At 40.7% G+C, this 25,165-nt stretch overlaps 1 protein-coding gene across 1 annotated transcript in view; it reads left to right on the top strand.

The window, feature by feature from the left end:
* Positions 1–1,067: 1,067 nt before the first annotated feature.
* aop (anterior open) overlaps positions 1,068–25,165 on the top strand; it is a 399,666-nt gene continuing 375,568 nt past the window's right edge. The window contains exon 1 of the mRNA XM_070089453.1: positions 1,068–1,250. The gene's annotated coding sequence lies outside the window, so the exon portion shown is untranslated. The remainder of the gene's footprint in view (positions 1,251–25,165) is intronic.

Genomic DNA, 25,165 nt, shown 5'->3' with positions numbered 1-25,165 from the left:
AGGAAACTTAGTAGTAGTAATATGGGTGTAGTAATAAAGTAGTAGTAGAAGCTATAGTTGTAGTAGCAGAAGTAGTAGTAGAAGAAGAAATAACAGAAGCAATAGTAGTAGAAATGGTAGATTGGCCTATACAATATTGCACATTGTAGTAGTTCCAATAGCTGTAGTTCATCAGCGTTGACAATATGAAACCGATCGGCTGAGGCATTCTCAAGTTATAAAACGAAAATATCGGAGGAAAACAAATAGACAACCACATCAAGATAGGATACAAGTTACACTTCTTGCCCTTAAAGTTACACCTGGGATACGCAATTATAGTTTGTCTCGTTATTTAGTTCTTCCTGTTGCAAAACAATCAATAATTAAAACAATCTTTCAGTTCTCTTTCACTCTTTGTCCGTCCACATGATAAAGGCAGGATGGGAGGGTTGAAGACGTCAGCATATTGAGGCCTTGATATAATTACCTATTTGTAGCTACAGGGGCAGAGCTATGCTCGTAGTCTCCCGTCTTTAATGATGTTTTCATCGTATATCTATCTATCTATCTATATATATATATATATATATATATATATATATATATATATATATATATATATATATATATATATATATATATATATATATGAATATGTAAAACTTGCGATCTTGGCTTAATTAGCAACGTTCATCTTGTCATTTAAGACAAGCGAAAATTTGTGTATGCAATAATTTCCCAAAAATCATTCTTAACCTAACGAAAAAAAATATATTTCATTGCGTTTGTTTAACATTAAATTATTGTAAACGTATCTAAAATATATTTAGTTGGATTAGGCTAAAATAAATTGCGCTTGTTATAATAAGGTTAAATTCACTTCACGACCACAATATCGCTTACTAATTTATACTTCCTTATTACCACGTAAATAAAACACATTTTCACATTTTTTTTATTCGTTATAAACATTCACAAAGTTATTCAACTGGAGTTTCAGGTCATGTATGTCATTTGTTTTTGCTTTTTCCCACCAGAGGTGTTGAGTGTTGACACGAAGAGGTCGTCACGGCCACACCTCCACTCTAATTTGTTATTTTGTGCGGTGTGTGTACTCTTACTGAGCTTCTTTTATAGTGTGTGTACTCTTACTAAGTCCCAGTTACTGATGAAAATAACTAATTTTGATAGACGGCTTGCGAAGGCAGGAGGACCCTAAAGAAGGTGCTGATGAGAGGAACAAGTTGGAGAAGCCAGACGTCAGTAAGGTAAGGCGGCACGTGAGATCCCTCAGGGGATCCCTCACAGGGAAGGTATCCACTGGGATATTCCTCAGAGGAAACCTTCCCTGTGAGGAATACCCTGAGGAGATAATTAAGATACGTGCAGCAGTTAGGTTTCTTTATTTCGAGACGTTTCGCCTACCTTGTAGGCTTTATCAGACTACTCTGTATTTGACTGTTGCAGTGTGTCTTATTTAATTATCGGTATTGTATACCAATATATTCATATTCTGAAGAAAAAATTTCTTACGTTGCTCTCAAATATGTTTAGTTCAAGGGGAGCTCCATGATGCTGTTGAACCTGTCCTTACTTTCACTGGAACAAGCCGTACTGCTTGCCATTCCGCCAGACGCGGTGTGAAACCTCCCCCCCCTACGGGTTTAGCGGTACCTATCCCCCACGGATGTAATAATGTTGCTGCCTTCAGTGTTTGTTACGCTCATTTACGTTTTTTAAGCCCAAAACCCGTATGGGTTCATTAATGTAAGCTCGGGGTCTCCGATAACAGATGTATGATCCCTGAGTCAGGCTGGTAGACCGTGACAGAAGCCGACAAGTACGAATAAACACTTGTAACAGGGGATCCCTTAATATAACGTTTCGCCCAAAGATGGGTTTTAACAATTACTTTGTATGACCCTAGTAGGTTTAGAGATTTGTTTTGATTATAATTTATCAAGTACTTGATAAAACCCAGACTCGGGCCTAGGGTCAGTGTTGGGACCCTTATTCACAATCTACATGAACGATATTGATGAGGGAATAAATAGCGACATGAGTAAGCTTACTTATGACACTGAAATAGGTCGTCAAATTATTTGTGATGTGCACATTGAAAAGTTACGGGATGACATGGATAAGTTGATGTGGTCAGAGAAATGGTAGCTGCAGCTCAATGCAGACAAATGCAAAGTTCTATTAATAGGAATAGGAAATACTTAGGCGTTTATAATCTAAACAATGTAGATCATGTCAAAGCGAATGCGAAAAAGATCTTGAGAGTTCTGGTTAGCAGAAATTTCAAGCCAAGACAACAGTGCATAGCGTTTGCAATGAAGGTAATAGAATTCTTGGCTTCATATTAGCAAGCGTAAATAATATAAGTACAAAGATTGTACTGGTGAGCCCTCATTTAGATTATACTGCTCATTTTTAGTCTCTGTGTTAGAGGATGGACAGAAATATACAGAGAAAGATGACGAAATTGTTTCCATATATTAAGAAGCTTTCATATGAAAACAGGATAAAGGGACTGAACTTTTACTTTTTGGAAATGTGTAGAATTAGGGGAAATAAAATTGGAGTGTACAAATGGAAGAGGAATAAATGAAAGGGATACGCATAGCGGGTTGAAAATAGCTAACCAATACAAGAATCACAGCAATAGATTCAAATTGGAGAAATACAGTTTTAGAAAGGATATTTCTAAGTACTGGTCTGGCAGTAGAGTTGTAGATGAGTGGAACAAACTCCCAGGTAGCTTCATTGAAGAGAGAACTTTGGGTAGCTTTAAATATAAGTTCGACTGGTTGTGGATGTGAATTGGACTTGCTTAACACGGGACAGTAGGCCTACTGCAGTATTCCTTCGTTCTTATGAAACTTATGAAAAGGATCCTCTCCTACCAATGTCTTTTTACCCTTCCGAGTCAGGTTTTTGGCGAACGACTATATTCATTCGCTTGTATTTATGACTATAAACCCCATGAATTAATCTGAAGAAAATGTGTAAATTTCAGTGATCAAAAATACAATAGATTGACAGCTTTGTCATACTTTGGGAAACTTTGTACATATATACATACATATACAAACACTCATCCCGATTTCATACCGCATTTAATACTGAAGAATTTAAATAAAAACACTGGGAATTAAAGTACATATTGATCATCATTATATATTGAATTTAAGATCACTCCGTTAACAGAACAAATATCTCCAACGATAATTCACAATTTGGTTTGCTATCATTTGAATTTATGACGTTAAAAAGATAGGGTTAGACTGGGAGTTTATGCTAGGAAATTTTTTTATTATCCGTAGCCTACATTAATAGATTAATAAGTTTAGATAAGATCAATTCGTAAGTTAAATGTATCATGAAGGAAGAATAAAAGAGGAAATTTTCGTTTAGCTTATACTAGGCTGGATTAAGAACAGCTTGTTTAGAACACAGCAAGTTAAACAGCATTTAATATAGTGACAGGTTTCTCTTAGAAATACTAGTCGTGCTAGATGTATTCTAACAGTTGGGATTGTCGGAAGTGCCACTCGTAGTGCCAATTTGTCGTGTCATGCTGCCATATATCAACATTGTTAATATTTTTTTCTCTTTTGTTTGTTGGCCAATCATACTGAAACTTTGTCACATTCTTCTACATATGCACCTCTAAAAGTACACCAAAAATAAAAGAAATCGGTTGAAAAATAAAAACGGCTGAAACGGCTGACCCGGCTGCCCCCTTAAACAGCATTTAATATAGTGACTAGTTTCTCTTAGAAATACTAGTGTAGATTGTAAGCTGCTAGAAAAGTTTGGGGAGGATTTATTTCATATGTAATCAGGTAGCTTGAATGAGAATAGTTCGTTTGGGCTATAAGTAAACTGCATTGAGAATGATTAATTTACTTCAGTTAAAGAGATGATGTAGGGAGAATAGGATATTGTGTAGGCTAGTTTAGGTAAGATGTTTGTTAGGGATGTTCGTTTATCAGTTCAGTTTTCTAGACTATTCTTTTGCTAAAAGTATTATTCAAGGCTACTACATATCCCTGAACAACTGAAAGTATCCTGCAAATATTTGAGTTTGGATACAAACCTTAAGTAAATATTAATGAGTGAGACCAGCAAATGTTGAAGTTTTAAAGTGAAGATGTGTAAGTGTTTGTCTGCGTTCATTTTTACACACTTGTGAAGGATACTCTGGGGGATCTTGATACACCACCAGTACTGGAAATTTATTAATAATTTCGTTGCACTGAAAAACTGTTATGACTCTAGTAGGTTTAGCGCTTTTTTTTATAATAATAATAATAATAATAATAGTGGAGAAATTGTTGATTTAATAAAGTTGACATTAAATGTCGTCGATACATGTTTGTAACTGGCTAGAAGTCTGTTCATTAACGTAAACGATATGTAAAACAGTATTGTTAAACTTTATTGTATATTAGTGTGTTTATGAATGAGGTGGAATAAATGTGCAGAACACACTAAAAAATAAAATTGGGACCAATAATCTGTATAGTTTTCAAAACTCCTTAAATGAGTTTGTACTTCCACAGCTACCACTTCCTTGCCATAGAGACGGTGACACGCATAAACACTATTACTAGCAACGACCTCATTATTCTTGCTTAGACTCGTCACTTTTATATATAGGAATAGTGTGTGTGTATGTGTGTGTGTGTGTGTGTGTATGTGTGTGTATGTGTGTGTGTGTATGTGTGTGTGTGTGTATGTGTGTGTGTGTGTGTGTGTGTGTGTGTGTGTGTGTGTGTGTGTGTGTGTGTGTGTGTGTGTGTGTGTGTGTGTGTGTGTGTGTGTGTGTGTGCGTGCGCGCGTGCGCACGCGCGCACGCACGCACACACACACACACACACACACACACACACACACACACACACATACACACACATACACACACACACACACACACACACACACACACACACACACACACACACACACACACACACACACACACACACACACACACACACACACGCGCGCGCGCGCACGCATATACAATAGGTCTAGTGTCTAATCGTCATGTGCCTAGGACAAAATGGTAACTTGTGGCTCGGTTGGCAACGCACTTGCCTCAGTGTCCGTGGTTCAATCCCTGGCCTGGGTGAAAACGTTGGGTATGTTAAAATACACCTGTCCTGTTCACCTAGCAGTAAGTAGGTACCTGGGTGTTAGTCGACTTGTGGGGGTCGCATCCTGGGAAACAAAATTGAAGGACCCCAATGGAAATAAGACAGTCCTCGATGACGCACATACTTCATTGGATTATCCTGGATAGCAAACCCTCCGGGTTAAAAATCCGAACACATCGCACACGCATGGGAACGTATCTCCTGAAGTTCACATTAATCGGATGACATCGGTGGCAATGTAAATTCATGTTTTTTAGCGCTCCTCGTTAAGTAATACTACTACTACTACTACTACTGCTGCTGCTAATAATAATACTTCACGGTGTCTTTAACCTAGGGTAATCAATACCGTGAATATGGCAGCATCTGACGCGGTCAGTTGTTACTAGCAGACTGCACCAGCTTGTATGATTATATTGATAGGGAAGCGCTAAACTCAGTGAGGTCATGTAGCACCTTGGGAATGGGAGGCAATCAAGTTTCATCCACTGGGAGGGCAGCTCCAAGTCCTTGGATCAAGAGTCCTTCACCAAGGCTTGGTAGCTGCTATGCCACGCCAGTCTTTGGAAGTGTTCATCGACATACTTCATATGTTCAGTTGTGCTAGTGAATGAGTGTACCAGTGTATCAAAGCATCTATTGACATTCATTAACATAATTCATTGTGGGAGATGCTGACGTATAGTTATGTGCATGGGTCAAGGCAGCTCGAAACTGAATGGTAGCCACTGCAGCACGCAGCCGAAAGACCCCGGGTTAATCTAGGATGAGTCGAGACTATGGATAAGTGTTGGAAATAAAGTGCTAAGTGCTTTAGCATGCCACAGTCATGAATACCTGTTAAAAATAAAGAATGATAGTTATTTAGAAATATGAAAACACTTCCGAAGATGTATTTTTAAGTGTTTAAGCTTACATTATTAGTTACATACATTAGTTCTGGTTAGGGAAGTACGTATTATGTCAGAATGGACACAGGATCTTTTTAACATTTTTTTTTTTTTTTTTTTTTTTTTTTTTTTTGGGGAAGAGGTATTTTCACGGCGCCTGGGAATGAGATCTGATCAGTTTTGGCAAGGAAGGGAAGGGTAACTGCGCTTCTTGGATTAAGAGCCCTTAACCAGCATTAAGGAACCCCTTTGAAGGGACTATTGACTAAAACACTACAACACTCAGATGGATTTTTCTTTGGCAGCATTGAATAATTATCGTTAATCAGTGACAAAGCATTATTAATAAAACATAATTGCAAACATAATTTCACTGAAAGCTTCTAATACCAGTATGTTATACAATTAACTTATAAGTAAGAGATAATTTTTATTAATTATCCTAGAAGGCGAGAACATTACCATTATGAGGCATTATAAACGGTTTTAATCTCACTGAAAGCTTCTAATAATGTTTATTGTACTCATTATTGTTACAGTCATCGATTCATAAGAATTGGTTAATTATACGATGTGATAACTTTGAAAGACCGAACAGAAGTTGACTGAATATGCTTATATATATGCTGTAATATTTGTATAAAATATTTAATTATATTTAAATAATTGGGAGACTGCTCTCAAAATAGTGTCACATGCAAGTCCTGCCCACTGGCTTATTTCTCGTCAAAGGCCCAAGACTGGTGGTGCCCTCTAGCTCTCCCCAAGCTTGGCACCTCTGGGCAAGTGTTTCCGACTTTCCCTCACTCCCGGATGAGACCTGCAACTGGTGTAGGCACATGTGCTGTGACGTCTTATGTCATCAACTGGCATAAGGCATCACAGGTTGATGTCAACATAAGATGACAATGGCTGGGTAAAACACAAAGCGGAAGTTGACCGATGATATCAAACACTGCTGGTACAGGCAGCTCTCGCAGCACACACACACACACACTAACGTCAAGATACGTCCCAGAACATCAAACCTACGCGAGGATTGGTATCACTATACGATTAGGTCAGCTTTGGCCGATCCAAAACCCGTACATAAAGAACGTCTTGTTCTTGACAGTCTTAAATTTTTTTAGGTGCCAGCCCACTGCCAGACATTTCCCAGCCGTTAAAGCAATTTGACTGACTATTAGTTATATATTTATCTATACAGGTTAGGTGTATGTACTTCACATGGGCATCAGTCAGATGATCACAGGTTCTGCACATGCTGTTAAGTCAATATTTATTTCAATTAATGCAACATAATTTAACTTAACATAATACAAAGAAAACAGACGGTAAAAATATCAAACAAAACGTGGTTTTGGTGTGAGGACGAATTAGGAAGAACTGGTACTGTGATCACATGTTCTTAGCATCATGGCCTGGCAAATAGTGACTGCTATAGGCTACCAAACAAAGAAATGCATGTAAACAATAGGAGTACCAAGGAAATGCAATGCATGAAACGTAAAACAAAAGCATGGGTTCTTTCCAGGTGAGCATACAGTAATGTATCTTGAAGGCTGACAACACTTATGTAGTATTTTTCGAGTACTGGGCAGTATGTCTAGGTGACAATGTGACTAATTTTTGTTCTCCATAAGGTAATGTCTGAAAAAAAAATATGGGCATTTTATTTTTATCAGAGGGAATGAAATTCTATCAAATAGTAGAGTGCGATAAATTGCTTACAATACAGTAGATGGCTTAGCGCCCACTGGTTAACTTGTACATAATGAACTTTATCATGTGTGGCTAGCTGGGCGACTGATGCAGCAGGAATCATGTGCATACACACTGAACACTGGTTTGAGGTCGGAGCAGATGTAAAGAATGCTTGCTGCGCCAAGCTTGACTAATGACTACTGCGACTTGTACAAATCTGAGGTCTGGGTGTAAACTGTTCAGATTTCTTCATCTTTGTCTCGGTATCACCTTAGTTTCATTTTAGTTTTTCTTAACACGATTCATACCTGGAGCCGCTTCCGGAGGTCACTGCCCCACGGCCAGGTCCCAGACAAGGCCTCCTTGTTGCTGGTATGATAGGTCAAACTGTCAGTGCCCTCCGCGCGCACTCCAGCGTATGCAGAACCTGGCTGATCGGGAACTGTTTGAGGAATCTGTCGAATTTCCTCTTGGAAACGGCTAGAATAGTCGTGATTCCATAACATTTGCTGAGTTCTCTCTGTGTACTCATTTTTCCCCTGCTCCCTTGCCAAGACTTGTTTTCATAAGTAGAAATTTCGGGGAGCAGGTTTGGGACCAGTTCCTCCACTACACTGCCAGCACCACTAAAACACCACCACTACACCTCCATCACCACCACGACTAGACCCCCTACCACCACAACGACTAGACCCCCTACCACCACAACTAGACCCCCTACCACCACAACGACTAGACCCCCTACCACCACAACGACTAGACCCCCTACCACCACAACGACTAGACCCCTACCACCGCCACGACTAGACCCCTACCACCGCCACGGCTAGACCCCTACCACCGCCACGGCTAGACCCCTACCACCGCCACGGCTAGACCCCTACCACCACCACCACTAGACACCTACCACCACCACTAGACACCTACCACCACCACTAGACACCTACCACCACCACTAGACACCTACCACCACCACTAGACACCTACCACCACTAGACACCTACCTCCTCCACCACGATACCACTACACCATTAAACCATCACTGCCGCCTCCGTCGTCGCCTCCACCGCCTCCGCCACCGGAAGTATCCCAAGGCTCCCTCGTGACCTCGACGAGTCTTAAGTCTTTGTTCTTCACACAGGCGACTACACCCCTTCCTTCCCTGGACACAGCTTCACTTACTCCTTACACCCTGTGACGCAGATGACACTCCTTCTGCGTCAAGATGTAACGCAGACGTATTTTCCCCAAGTCACTTATATTCTTCCCTGGACACGAATCCATCATTCCACTGATTCTTCCATCCTACAACACGGGTATGAGGTGCATCAAAGTACACCCAAGGACGCACAGACACGTATTTTTAATCCACCAGGATTTGAAAAACTCCTCCTGCACCTCTTAAGAATTTTTTTGGCATTATAGAGTATGGTCATTTTTTTAAAATCTCAGGACACTGATAAGACCTCTTCTACACTGGAAGATAGTGATATACAGTTTTTTAACACTAAAATGTGAATACATGTTTTTAGTACGTTGTGATTCCCGTATAGCTCTTTCACCACCTGCAGCTCTTCTATATTAAGTGATAACACATATATCTCAGCATCCCATAGTACCGATGCGGTAGTATTTGCATTCCCGCGGGCTCAGAGTTTAGCGATAATTTATGACGAGAAATATTCTATGGGAGCGGTTATTGCATTAGTGATTGTGTTATTTTGTGCAAAGGGGAAAAAAGCCTAACGTAGTTTGAACTGAATGGGATTTGGATTTGGCAGTTCAGATAAGTTGGCCTTGAGCAGACGTGATATTTTTTAGTTTTTGCTGCGGAATATAGCTTTTCCTTGGTTACAATAGAAAATTGAAGTTGAAAATTTGTCCAGAGGATTTTAGGTTTTGAAATTGTGGATGCAAAAATAATTAAATCGAAGTTCAAGCATAAAGTGGAATGTGAAGAATGACAGTTTAATAATCGTAAAAATTCAGATTTCACATTTAGTAAATTGAGTAATCACTAAGTCAGTATAGCTAAGTGACACTCTTACGTACCTACTTAAACCTTTAACTAACACACACACACACACACACACACACATACGTACATACCGGCGAAATTATTTACAAACATCTCTGGCCATAGCAGGATTCGAACCTGCGCAATCTGCATCAAAGTATGCAGTACTTTAGCCGCACAGCCAGACCCACCCTAACCTAACCTAATCAGTCTAACCTTAGTTGTGGTAAATATTTATGGAATCGATAATTGTTGATGCATTTCGAAGCCCTGGACAATTCATTTGATTTAAAAATGCCCCAGTGCCGACTGAGGCATTACTTCAAGTTTCATCTGAGTGTGGATTATTTATGAAGTTAATTCTGAAATTAAAAAAAAAAATGACCTTTGATGAAGATCGACAAAACGGTCTCATAAAGAGCAAAAGTCATACCTCTCAAGAGAAGGGCTTTGATGCCGGTGAAGGGTCTTGGGTTGAAAGTAGGACTACTTTCTTAGATCAAACTTCATTGCCTTTCATTCACCAGGTGCTGTACGAAATAATTCACAATAACCCACAAGTTTGGAAACAAAAACTGGGCGTTTTAATATAGTGGTGACGTAATTAGGGTCCAGAACCGACCGAAACCCCGCCCATCTTCCATCAGCAAATTGGAGATGGAAACTATACGACGCTTCAATCATTTGTGAGGAATAGACTATGATTTCAAACCAAGCTTTCTTATCAGAAAATTTTGCTTTGTGTAAACCTTTATAATGACGTGATAACGCTCTGTGTAGATGGAAACGTTGTTCCCAATAAAAACTTGTTATACACCGTTTCTTATCTACACTGTTGGGGGTACACCGTTTGTGTTCTGCTTGTGGGTTCGTTGCAGCTTTAGTTTCATTGGAAGAAGGATGATGATTGCCACCAATTAGTTCATGAGAGGCTACGAGACGTGACAGGGGGTAAGGGGATGTTTCAGAGTTAGCAGCATGGAGGACAGGAGGACACTCGCAAGTTGCGGAAGGAGCGGTGTCAAGACTGTGCAGGAAGTATTTATTTACAATTAAAGTAGCTGACTTGTGGAATGAGCTCCAGGAAGAGGGGAAGGGGGTTGTGTGTGCAACAACTATTGCAACGTTTTAAAATACATTTAAGAAGAGACGCTTCACCACAAGCGTAGCTCTGTTCCTGTTACCACATAAAGGATAAACGTGCATGGACGCGCAGGCCCCTAGGATATAGAAAAGTAAACGAGTAAGCACAGAGAAGGTAAGGGTTGACAGAATGTATACTTTTGCTATCAGAGCCCTAGATGATGATAAAGGGAACTGCCTAGCCTTCCTTGGATCAATTCTGATTACCCTCTATTTCCCTACGAATTTGGCGCTTCTCCATTATTCTAATAAATGCGGTTAGAAGGAATTTGACACGGCCCAACAAGAGACTAATTAAGATGACTAGTAATCAACGAGAATCACTCAGGATAATAAAACAAGTCGCATACAAGGCCAGTATTGAAGTATGAATCGCCTGTTTGGTTCCGGCACCTTAAGAGAGATCAGTAGATAATCCACTGCTACAAGATTGGTTCTCGAAATAAATGACAAAGTACGAATTCAAGCTGAGAAAACTGTCACAGCGTAAGAGATAGAAAAGTAGGAAAGGCATGGCCACAACTAGTGTTCCTCTGAGCCGCGCTTCTACGCGCTTGCGCATCTGTGTAATGTGCTGTTGAATAAACATATTAAACAGCACCTCTAGTTTATTTCTTGGTAACAAAAAAAAAGGCACAATACCGTGTGACTTTGTAAATGGTCCAAGTCGGACCGATACGTTGTCGTAAGCTCTTCTATATGCGGGTTATTTGTGTATTATTTCTTGGTGTATATTCATCCTACTTTTTTATTTACCAATGGGCTGTGGTAACTTAATGTTATATATACAATATATTGTTTTTGTATAATGGTTATCATATTAAGACCCGTGCTAGGAAACACTTGTCATTTCCTGACAAATAAAACAACCAGTGGCGCACATACACCGAGAGGTGAAATTTTTTTCAGTGTATATACAGTTTATTTAGACATTAAAGCATTTTTGACTGGCGGTTTACAGGTGCTATACAGTCTTAATTACCCTAGTGCTGTCTATAGACTTTAAACCTAACTAACGAATCAACCAACCAGACACATCCGCTCATGGCATCCTATCATGTGTTTATGATACCAGTCATTTAACACATATTTTTAAAAAATAGGAAACATTGGTCAAAGCATATTCTTAAGAGGCATCCGTAAGGTAGATAAAGCAGATACATTTGAAAGGGGTGGGATCAGGATGAAGGGTATTTAGACACTACCCTGAGGGGGCAGGTTTACTGCGCCGCGTCACTCATCGTAGGAGTGAAAACACCACCATAAAAGCAGTATAATATGGCCCAAATAATTGACATGCAGTTAGTGCTATCAACCGCATTCTTGTTTGTTACAGTACTCAGCAATCATTACATTTACAATATTGATGTACAGTTTTCACTTTCTTTACAAATTATTTTTATGAATGCTACCAACGTGCTTAAAATAAGTATTGGAGAGTGAGTATATTTATCCTCCCCCCCCCCACACACACTTTACATTTCCTTTCCTCTGGTTAAAAGAGACAAATAACAAAGGGAGAGCTATTATATTACGACATTTCATAAGCGGCTTCATAAAGCCTCGTGTGAGTGAAACTTCGTAATGATAAAAGGTTTCCTTTAGTTATACGTCTTTCATAACCACTTATGGGCTGACAGCCATATATATGTCTGAGAGTTGTTGCATATGCAGGTATAAACGAATCCTAGCTACCGTCTACCCTTCTCTTTCTACCTTTCGTTCCCTTAACATTTAGTTCATCTAATACAAACCACCTTAATAATTAATAATAATGAATATGATGTGGGGAAGAAAGTGTAGTTGGACCACCGCTCGCAGTTAAGCCAGTATACTAGCATACAGAAGAGCAAGAAAGTCTGGCAAAGAAGAAATATATCATATTTGATCCACGCCAAGATTTATTTATCAGTGAGATAATTTACCGCCGAGGGGACTAGTATGCACTCGACAACCACCCTGTGAGGTGGGTGCATAGAAGAAACTTGTAAGGGTATCAAGAGCACGTATGGGAATGTGTTATTTACGAATTATCATTTTTGCGTGTTACAAACAAATTTAAGATATTTGCTAAAATTCCTAGTGTCTTAGTTGTATTTGCTATATACCTTTACATGTGTAGCCTATTTGAGTACCAAATGGGTTTTTAACAGTGTGACACTAAGTGATACGTTCCTGGTGCTTCTCAGCAAACGCGTTGCCAGACGTTTCGCGGCCATGTATTTTTTTTTATTTTCTTATTTGTGGTTAAAATTTCTGGTTTTATAGATTTATGAACTGAAACTGGTCTAGCCTAACCTAGTTTAACTTAGAATAAAAGTAGCATTTGAAAGTTTACAAGGAACTTTCAGAACTAGACGTATTTAATCACGTAAGAAAATTAACGTAGTATAATGATGGTTTCTTATCAGTCCCAAAACACCATAGTACTTAACTAGTTTCTCTTCTTTCCTTATCTTCGTATAGCTGCTTCCTAACATGTCTTTGTATCGTTTGGGTGTACAGCTTCCATTTATCTCTCCTCGTGCTAGATCTGTGCTTTTCCAGTGACGTGAGATGCAGTTACATGAAGTATTCCCTCTTAGTCCTTGCTGTACAGCTCTGGGACCTGTCTGGCTGCATACCTCAAAACTTTCTCGACTTAATAATTTCTTTGCCTAGGTACAGAGTTCCAGGTATGCGTGGTTGTTTTGTACATGTCCGAGTACAAAACTACTAACAGGTTTCAGTTTTACACTAGTATGAAAGGACTGAATAGTTCCTGTCTACCTTGCATGTGAGTGTGCGTTATGTGCGCATATCCAGGTGTGGCGCTCCCGTGATATAAAGATACAATTGATCTCGGGAGCATCTCGTGCTTCTTCGAACCCACCGCAGGGTAACAAGAGCTCTGATTCGAGGGTCATTTAGCTGGGATTTAGACCATGTCCTTCAAAACTCTCATAATGAATCACTTAATGCGACATTATTGGATTTTTTTCGTACGTGCCGTCTCAGTGGGAATATTTTCAGTGTGTGTACTCCATGTTCGTGTACGTATGCTCTTGGTGCTTATGCTCCTTTGTGTTTGTGCTTTCTTTGGGAGTTTGTGTGTGCTGTTGGTGTTTCTTAGTACTGTACTAACTTATGGGTGTCCTCTTGGTGTTTGCCTGTATAATCTTCTCTCTTCATAATTTCTTCTTTTTTTTTTTTTTAACTCGTCCTTGCCCTTCCATTTCTTGTCTTTTTCCTAATTTTGCTTTGCCATTTACTTCTTTGTTTTTATTTTTTTCCATTTTTAAATTCTTTTTGTACTTTTTTTCTCCATTCTGATTAATTTTCGCCTCCAGGATGCTTACCGCCATGCGTTTTTCCTTAGGTAATATACCCAAGTGCTTAGATGTGAAGTGAGAGGCGAGTCAGCTTATCGGTAGTTTGAAGCCACGCAGCTTCACTTTAGCGACAATTTAAAGCTGAGAGGAATCACACAGCTTTTATTTAGAACTTGATGTTATCAAACGTATAAAGCAGCTTGGCAAGCCCCTCATTTAGTAGGTCAGCAGCTTTAGAAAAAAAAAATAATTCTCGTTAAAAGCACCAAATTTTCTGGAGCACTCTGTGATTGCTTAGTATTAAATATTTATTTTGCTGGGGACAGTGAAATTTGATATCTAGGAAACTTCAAAATGAATAATTCAACATTTATTTTTTTTAACCACTCAGCAAAATAAAATTATACAGAATTTTAGCAAATGGCAAATTAATTTTCCATGTTTATAAAACTAATAAAACACCATGTGTATTACACTTGTAGCTACTGTTCGTGATAGGTTGAATAATTAAATAGCACAAGACAGACATGTCTCCAAAATCAGCATGATTGCTCATTGTATTTCACTAATGAAATTGGGTTTTAGGACCTATATGTGGATGTAGATCGTTCTCCGATGTCTGTTTCACAAATTTACAAATAAAAAAACTATACACTTCAGCTGAGCCTTCTTGCATCTGCTTTTCCCACCACAGATTTTCGTGCTGTTGCAACCAGCTCGTTGCATGTTTCTAATGCCATGTGGAGCGTGGTCCGTATAGGAAGCCAAGATTTGTTGGCCTTGTCCAGAGTTCAGCCTTGTTTCTCTGGAGACGTAGTTTCTTGCTGAGTCACATCACTCATGGTCCGGATCCCAGCCTGGTGGACAGCTCGATGGGCCCTACGAAGGGAAGATGTTTTAGATTTTCTTTATTGGCGAAATATCTCTGTGCCTGTCTTCTCTGTCCGAGAACAGTGTATTGAACAATACTGCGTATTGCTCAAGGACTTTAAAAAAGTCTTTTTGTCCACGTTCAGCTCGGTGATAATTAACTGTAATGTAGGATAGTCTCTGGGACTTAAAAGGTAATATTTTCAGATTTCCCATTCAAACTTCTTAACCTTTCCAAAGAAGGTACAGTCTCACAGCCTGTGATGCCGTTGAAGACTGTCAAGCCGGAAGTTCGTTCTAGCCCACAAGTGATGATATTAATATGTAAATGTATGAGATTGTTTTCGGTACCAAAGACACGGATGATAGAACTTTCCGATCAGGATCACAACAACGTCGGTATCCACAGTCCGAATCGGCAGATTGACGAGTCATGTTGTAGTCTGACTTGCAGGTGAATCAGAATTCTGCTCTGACTACTTCCTCTGAGACCACTGTTTGGCAAGAGGTGATAACAACCTTCTTTTTTTTTTTTTTTTTTTAGGGAAGGAACTTCATGCTTGCAGTCTTGCTGGAGAGGAATTCGAATAGTTCTTGCATGCTGTTTGAATCCTGCAAAAAGTTCTGCAAGTTCCAGGGGATTTTGCTCTGGCAAGCTGTGAATAACCTTGCCCCTGTTCTTTCTTGTAGACTCGTTAATATTGCTGGTATAGTAAGCGTCTCGCACTGCATCTACCCTGGTAGAGATCTCCAATTGTTTCGTGATGTTTGAAAAGAAAACACACTGAATACTGATTGAAAGTGGTGACACTACCGGACCACGGAAGGTGCTAGACAACAGCACCATTATTAGTTAACAAGAGACCTAAATGTAGGCAACACTTGGGTATATTATTTTCAGTCGTCTGCATGCTGTGCTCAACATTTTTGACATAGGTTTAATTTATTTTACAGGTATTGTGGATTTTTCCTGTTTTATATTTTTTGAAGCGAAAGGTAAGCACAAATAGTAAATGGTCTCCAGTATAAACTTCATGTACAGTATTGGCCGTAAATAACTATTTTTATACTTCTGGCAGATTGTCCCCATGATCTGAAAATTTGGTCCTCAGCTGCTTGGCTCACTTGGCTCTATGAACAGTGAGAGTCCCTCATTTGGCTATATGAAGCTTGGTGGCGAATCCCTCACCTTGCTGTAAGAAGCTTGTTGAAGCCCTCACTTGGCAGTGAAGGTTGGCGTTCTCCTGTCGGAAGCTTGTTGAAGCTCTTAATTAGCTGTGTGTGAAGATTGTTGCTCTCGCTTGGCTGTATGTAAAGCTTGTTGAAGCCCTGTCTATGAAGCTTGTTGAAGCCTTCCTGTATGCATATTGTTGAAGCCTTCCTGTATGCATATTGTTGAAGCCCTCACTTCTCGGTGTGAAATAGTTGAATCCCTGTGGGAAGCTTGTTGAAACTCTCCTGTGAAGGTTGAAGCCCTCACTTTGTGTGAAGCTTGTTGAAGCCCTCCTGTGTGAAGCTTGAAGCCCTCACTTGTTTGTATGAAGCTTGGTGGAAATAAACGGTATAAAATACCGACACAATGGAAATATAAACATTTAAGCAGTATAATGTGATCCTTATTGACAACGTTTCGCCACTCAGTGGGCTTTATTAAGTCACAGATTACGTGGGTGAAACATACGTGGGATGGGAATGCTGGGTCAGGTGGAGAAAATTGCACGTGGCACGAGGAGCACTGCAGAAGATCCACTCGTGCACTTATCCAATCTCTTAAAAGCTACCCAAGTTTTTAGACTTCTTCACTACTACGAAGATTGTCACGCGCACCTTTCTCCACCTCATCCAGCATTCCCATCCTATATATAGCCACGTATGTTTCACCCAGGTAGATCTGTTTGTAACTTGATAAAGCCCACTGCGTGGGCGAAACGTTGTCAATAAAGGATCACATTATACTGCTTAAGTGTTTATATTTCCACTGAAGCTTGTTGAAGCCCCGTCTGAATATTATTGAAGCCCTTTATATGAAGCTTGTTCAAGCTCTCCTGTCGGAAGCTTGAAGGTGATTTTTAATGTTTACATAAATCAATAAATATTGTTTACACTAATTTTGCTCATACACTACTTTCATTTAATTGGATGATAATTCACTGTACTACACCTGCTGGTTTAGCGCTTTCCCGTGTGTATAACCATGACGAGGCAGTTACCTGGGCTCGTGTTTTAGCTGTATAGAATTCGAACTTTTTTGGGGGCGCTAATATTATAAGCATTTTAGGCTCCAGTGTTAAAAATTTTTGCATGTCTTGAAATGTTCGATATTTTTACACGATTTAAAAGCTTTGGGCCAGTGTCTGTAGGGTCTTGGTCACACTTGTGGTCCCTGAGAGGTCAGGGTCACACTTGTGGTCCCTGAGAGGTCAGGGTCACACTTGTGGTCCCTGAGAGGTCAGGGTCACACTTGTGGTCCCTGAGAGGTCAGGGTCACACTTGTGGTCCCTGAGAGGTCAGGGTCACACTTGTGGTCCCTGAGAGGTCAGGGTCACACTTGTGGTCCCTGAGAGGTCAGGGTCACACTTGTGGTCCCTGAGAGGTCAGGGTCACACTTGTGGTCCCTGAGAGGTCAGGGTCACACTTGTGGTCCCTGTCAGGGTCACACTTGTGGTCCCTGAGAGGTCAGGGTCACACTTGTGGTCCCTGAGAGGTCAGGGTCACACTTGTGGTCCCTGAGAGGTCAGGGTCACACTTGTGGTCCCTGAGAGGTCAGGGTCACACAGAACTTGTGGTCCCTGAGAGGTCAGGGTCACACAGAACTTGTGGTCCCTGAGAGGTCAGGGTCACACAGAACTTGTGGTCCATCAGAGGTCAGGGTCACACAGAACTTGTGGTCCATCAGAGGTCAGGGTCACACAGAACTTGTAGTCCATCAGAGGTCAGGGTCACAATCTTGTGGTCCATCAGAGGTCAGGGTCACACAATCTTGTGGTCCCTGAGAGGTCAGGGTCACAAACTTGTGGTCCATCAGAGGTCAGGGTAACACAGAACTTGTGGTCCATCAGAGGTCAGGGTCACACAATCTTGTGGTCCATCGGAGGTCAGGGTCACACAATCTTGTGGTCCATCAGAGGTCAGGGTCACACAATCTTGTGGTCCATCAGAGGTTAAGGTCACACTTGTGGTCCCTGAGAGGTCAGTCACAGAACTTTTGGTCTTTCAAGGTGACACCTGCGGTCTCAAGGACCAAGGTGACACCTGCGGTCTCAAGGACCAAGGTGACACCTGCGGTCTCAAGGACCAAGGTGACACCTGCGGTCTCAAGGACCAAGGTGACACCTGCGGTCTCAAGGACCAAGGTGACACCTGCGGTCTCAAGGACCAAGGTGACACCTGCGGTCTCAAGGACCAAGGTGACACCTGCGGTCTCAAGGACCAAGGTGACACCTGCGGTCTCAGGGATCAAGGTCATATTTGTCTCAAGGTCACAAAGGTCTCAAAGATCAAGGCCACACTGTTGGTGCAAGTGTTCCACATGGAAGAGTTGTTGGGCCACTGTTATGGAATGTCTACTTCAATGACCTTCACCTTATCCCAGCATCACATGCATATGCTGATGACTGTACTCTGACGTGTACTTATCCAGAGAAGGAAATACCAGATTCTCACTTGCATCAGTCACCATCTTAAAGCTCTATCAGCCCGGGGAAAATGGCTTGTTACATTTGCTTCTGAGAAAACACAGATGATGATGGTCTCTAGGGACCATGATGGTTATGCTGGAGCAGTAGTCAGAATGAATGGGAGAGTGTTGGTACCCGGGAATGAGGTTGATATCCTTGGGGGTGAAATTTGTTCTTTACTGACTATGAAGAACCACGTACGAATTCTCGAAAATAAGGCAGCCAGGAAGCTTACAGCACTTAGACACATCTCTCATCAGTAGAGGCTGCATGAATATACGAGGCACGTGTGTGCTCATGCCTTCAGTATTCTCCATTTTTTTTTTTATTTCCTGCCGCCGTCTTACCTACGACTTCTTGATAGACTAGAGAACACAGCGAGACGATTCATCTCTCGTCTGGACCCGGCTTGGACAGGTATGTTATTTCAGCAGAGCCTTCACCACCGGAGGCATATGGGTGCCTCACTGTTATATACAAGGCCAATGTTCTTAAGGTACCACACTTGGCTCCACTTCGTGGTCAACAAGAAGAGCTTTTACACATCAAGACGGGCAGCGAAGAGCAACTACACTCTGGTTGGACCCTTCTCAAGAACATCACTTTATCTGAAATCATTCATTCCTAGAATGACCCGAGCCTAAAACATATTCGTACAGCATAGTGACATCGATGAAATAGTCAGTTGACCAAATGAAATCACTGGCTCACAAATGGGGGCGCCCCAACTTCATCCTATTTATTTTTTGTATGCTTCAACACAATAAAATTGCTTTCAAATGAGCTAAGGTAGGTAACAGCTCTTAGCTTGTAAACGAAGGTAGGAATTCGTGACATAACCCTGTAAAACCCTTGTGTGAATAAAAAAGAGAGAGAGAGAGAGAGAGAGAGATGCATCCTTTATCTGCGTTTCATTATTCTTGCGAAACACTTCTGATGGTAGTTCCGTGGGGTTGTGGCCCCCCCTGACACAAACACCTTAGGATACTCCCCTCGTCTGTTTATTATGGCTGTTCCCTGGACGTGGCAGCCTCCCCCGGCAGCGAGCACGGAGCGTATCTCTTATCATTCTGGGCTATCATTGTCTCGCAGCCGGAATGAGGTGCGGAACAAAGGCCAAACAATAACATACAGGTCCTTGTCGTCTTCCTCAGGAGACCCGCGCCCTCACCCGCCATTGTTCCTTCACCGGAAGCGGAAAGGCGGAGGCGACGCCATCTTTCCCGAAGCGTCACGGAGGCTGCTGCCGGGAGAAAGGTTCTTCTCATTCACCTCCTTCCTTCCTTCTTCTTCCTCCTCCGCTTCGTCATCCTCCTCCTCCTTCATCTTCCTCTGTCTTATTCCTCTTCCTCTTTCCATTCCTCTTTCTTCTTCTCCATCCTTTATCTTCTTCCTTTTCTTTTTATCTCCCTTCTTCACCTACCTCCTCCTCCTCCTCCATCTCTTTTTCTTCACCTTCCTCCTCCTCCTCCATATCTTTTCTCCTTAACCTTCCTCGTCCTCCTTCATCTCCATCCTCCCCTTTCTTCCCCTTCGTACTTCTCTTCCTTCTGCTTTCACCTTTTTCTTGTCATCTTCCCTTTTCCTGTATCATCTTCATTTTTTTTTCTTTCCTCTGGTCCTTTCTTTCGTTCTGGCTCTTTATTCTTTCCGCTTCACCTTCCACTTCCTCACTTCCCGCTTCACCTCCGTACTCTCCCTATATTCTTAATTTCCATTTTCTTTCCCCCCTTAACCCACGCTTTTCCTTTTCTCTTATTTAGCTTTACCCACTGGAAATAGTTTATTTTTCCAGCTCTACCCACTCCTGTATCACCTCAAGGAAAGGGGGTTTGAAGTGAGAGTGAATTAGAGAGTGTGAGTGAGAGCTAGTGAGTGAATGAAGGAGACCCAGCCTGTGAGTCATAGGAGAGTGAGAGTCCCTTAATTTTTCCTGCTTGGTGTGTCTACGTTCTTCTGAGGTTTGAAGTCTTGTACACAGGCTACCACCGCCAGTGAATTCTTGCGTCGTGCAACTGGACACCGTCACTTGTTTTTCTCTTAAACTAGACTTGAATTATGGCATCGTTTCACTCTGTTCAAATTGATCACACTGATAATGTTGGTAAAGCGTTACATAGAGACAACGTTGTCGCAGTAGAAGCTTGATCTACACTAGTTTTATTTTTTTGTCATTACATAAAGGCAAGCAGCTGAGGGTAAGGAATGGTGCTGAGTACAGGAAAGTCACCCGCTCGCTTGATAAACATTCTTCTGATCTAATATTAATTTAACTAATGTACGTTTGATGGATTACTTAATGAGTTATAGAGATAATGGAAAAAGACATAGAGTTCAGGACATTTATTAAAGGAAACGTTTCGCCAGTAGTGGCTTCTTCAGTCCTAATGTAGAAGACACTCATGGCGAAACGTTTCCTCTAATAAATTTTCTGAACTATAAATGTCTTTGTCCATATCTTGTCGGTATCGCCATGCCATTTTTCAATATAGAGACAATATAATAACCTATGTGGTATGTCTAGGTATCTTATTAATGAAAATAAGATACCAGATATAGTGAGCAAGTATCTTAAATTTGCTTGCAACAGACAAGTCAAGGATATGAATCCGTATGTACTCTGTTAACCCTTTTGGAGCCTAGTTCCTAGGCCTTTTGTGTATCCGTATGTTGTTGGGCTGCCCTCCGCAGGGTGGATATGGCAATATAAACACAAATGCAGTATAATGTGATCCTTTATTGACTACGTTTCGCCCACACAGTGGGCTTTTTCAAGTCACAAACAGAACTACCTGGGGTGGAAGGAAAGCGAGTATTTATAGTCCGGCTGAGGTCAGGTGAAGAATGCTGCATCTGATGATGTACCGAGTTGGGTTGTAGAGTCTAAAGGAATGCATGCGTACAACACCGTAATTCACACAACCACTTGATAAACTACAGAAACTCAAGACTTATCGCCACAGAAGACAACACCCAATACCGAAGAATCCTGGAATCATCACTTATTTCTATATCCGACAACTTCAACCAGAATAGTGGCTTCTATAACATAGCTGAACCACTTGCCAAGAAACTTCTTCATCGCTATCCCACATAAGAACACTGTAGAAGGTCTGCTCACAAACTTGTCCAGTCTCCTTTCCAAGCTACCCAAGTTTTTAGACTCTACAACCCAACTCGGTACATCATCAGATGCAGCATTCTTCACCTGACCTCAGCCGGACTATAAATACTCGCGTTCCTTCCACCCCAGGTAGTTCTGTTTGTGACTTGAAAAAGCCCACTGTGTGGGCGAAACGTAGTCAATAAAGGATCACATTATACTGCATTTGTGTTTATATTGCCATTGTGTCGGTATTTTATACCATTTATTTCCAGGGTGGATATGGGGTGCATAATAAATCAGTTACTTTTGCGGCAAAATCTTTCCTCAGGAGAGGTTTCTTGGTGCTGGTGTGATGCTCTTGATCTAGGGAATTGGAGTTATGCTCCAGTTCCCTGAATTAAGCCTGAATGCCTTCCACCCCCCCCAACGGCGCTGTATAATCCCTACGGGTTTAGCGCTCCCCATGATACTGCGGCAAAATCTAAATCTGATCAACTTTATCACGCTCTTGGAGTCCTCTGTAAGAGGAACCACATTTAATTTGTTTGGTGTGATTATATCGAGTGGGATCTGATAAAGACCCACTCTGACCTCTATAATCCTCTTTCTTTGAGCTATAAGATGAGCATGGGGCGCACGATAAACTAGCCACGGTAGGATGAGCATGAGACACATGATAAACTAGCCACAGTAGGATGAGCTTGGGGCGCACGATAAAGTAGCCACTGTAGGATGAGCATGAGACATGATAAACTAGCCACTGTAGGATGAGCATGGGGCGCACATTAAACTAGCCACTGTAGGATGAGCATGAGACATAAACTAGCCACTGTAGGATGAGCATGGGGCGCACAATAAACTAGCCACTGTAGGAAGAGCATGGGGCACGATAAACAAGCCACTGTAGGATGAGCATGGGGCGCACGATAAACAAGCCACTGTAGGATGAACATGGGGCGCACGATAAACTAGCTACTCATAGGATGAATATATGGCACACGGTAAACTACCCACCGAAACGGCACCGCTAAAAGCTAACTTATTTGATTTGCTCTACTTGCAAAAGCTTAGCATGTAGTGCACGATTAACCTAACACAGCTAGTCTGTCGGTTTGAAGAGGAATAATAATGTAGCATTTCCTTGGAATAAATAAATAAATAAATAAATGAATTTCATGTGGTAGTGAAGTTCCTGGAGAATATATCCTCGTGAATATAGACTAAAGAATGTATCCTGGAGATCAGGGTCTTGACTATATCTCTCGGAAAATAGATAATGGTGAATGTATGTAGAGGATAACGCTGTATATACTAGAGAATAGATCCTTGAGTAAATCCCGGTAAATAGATCCATGAGAATATATCCTGGAGAAGTTTCTTGAGAATATATTTCCTAGAAGACATCCTGGAGAGTAAATACTGGTGAATATGTATTTGAGAATATATGCAAGAGAATAATAGTAAATATATAGTATAAAATATATCCTGGAGAATAGATATTAGTAAGAACAATGGTTAATATAGATGGTAACTATAACTGAAGCGCAAGAAGGATAGTAGTGAACTATTGCAGCTTGAGAGGAAGTGTGTAGTGACATGAGGGACCATACTTTAATACTGCTTCACGATAATGTTCACTACCTCATGATATAAGTATTACAGGAGCTCTACTGCCCTCTTACTACACACACTGGTATGTAAACACCCTGATGACAGGCTATATACATTGTACAGCTCAGTGTAGATATACAGAGTTTACTCTGATATCTGACCGAATATGTACACACACGTATATTGCTCAGTGTTATACATTAAGAGTTTAACTGTTGACATTATGTGCACAGAGGTGCATAGTGGTTTAAACAGACACCTGAGCAAAATCTAGGACATTAAAAACGTTTTGGTCTTGGGACCTTGATTACTTCTACCATGCTACTAGACATAGCTCTGACTTCTAAGTTATGGGAACTGGTCACTATACGTATTGAAACGAAGGAAATGACTGGAGAGGGAGACGATGGTTGTAGAGATTACCGAGAAAATGTAGAATACCATATTAGTGAGAAATTACACTTAAGCAACACTTGGGTATCAATATTTGAAGACGTTTCGCCGACTAGTGGCTTTATCACTTCAATACACAAGTTATTTGAAGGTGTTGCAACTAGACACCTTCAAATACCACGGTATTAGTGATAAAACCACTGGATGGCGAAAAGTCTTCGAATAAAGATACTCAGATGTTGCATATGTGTCTAATTCCTCAATTCCAAATATTATAAGTATAATGATATTTGGAGACTGAATTATACTAGACGACCAAAAAAAAATAGATTTTTTGCTAATGAGAAAAACATACGTGTTTTAATGTAATATGAAGATGTTGATTCCAAATTTGAAGTCCAAATTGAGCTAGCACGTCCGGATTTTTAGTTAACTGTAAATCGTAAAATTTAAAAAAAATTTACACATGTTCCCAGTTTACAGAAACATTAAGGACATTAAGCAAAATGTTCTCACTGGAAATGGAAAATATTTAAAAACGTTCTAAGCATTTGGCTGTACGTTTATGACTAACAGTGGTGTGTGTCTGAAGAAATCAACAGTAGTCCCCTATCATGCTGGGATTGACATGCCACTGATAGCGTACCTCCATTTTACTAATGTCCTGAAGAAATCTTTCACTATCCTCATCATTAACAGCACCAAGACTGGGGGGAAAGAAGTCCAAATGTGAATGAAGAAAGTGCATTTTCAAGGACATGCGGCAACCCAGTGCTCTATAATCTTTCATGTTTTGCACTAACTCGGCATAATTATCTGCTCTCTGCCTTCTTACGACGTTCTGGACAACCTGTTTGAAAGCTTCCCATGAAGCCAGCTCCAATGGGTCAGTTTTGATAGGAATAGTCCTTATAAAGTTTTCATATGTAATAGTGAGAGAAAAGGGGTATTTTCTTGTCGGCCATTCTTTGATTTTGTAATGGTTAGTATCGTCACAACTATTCCAAAAACAAAAAGTACATTCGTTTTCTGTAATCAGATTGGAGAATAAGTATTAACACTAACACTTCTAGGTCTCCATATATATTCTACTTGTGATCGTTGTATTTTGTTAGTAGAATTTCATTGGGTTCATATTTTCCTTTAACCCCACAGCATGAACCACTGACAGAAGACTTCCCATTGCCGTTGTGAATGAGCACTGCTTTCAGACTGACTTTCGCACTGATGAATAGTTTCCATTCATAGACTGGTGTTCATAGCCAAGTTCCTTCATAAGATCATTCACATAAA

Source organism: Cherax quadricarinatus, chromosome 28 (genome assembly GCF_038502225.1).
Source record: "Cherax quadricarinatus isolate ZL_2023a chromosome 28, ASM3850222v1, whole genome shotgun sequence".
Classification (NCBI taxonomy): Eukaryota; Metazoa; Arthropoda; class Malacostraca; order Decapoda; family Parastacidae; genus Cherax; species Cherax quadricarinatus.
Note: the sequence above shows the minus strand (reverse complement) of the source record. Positions and strands in the feature narration are given on the sequence as shown.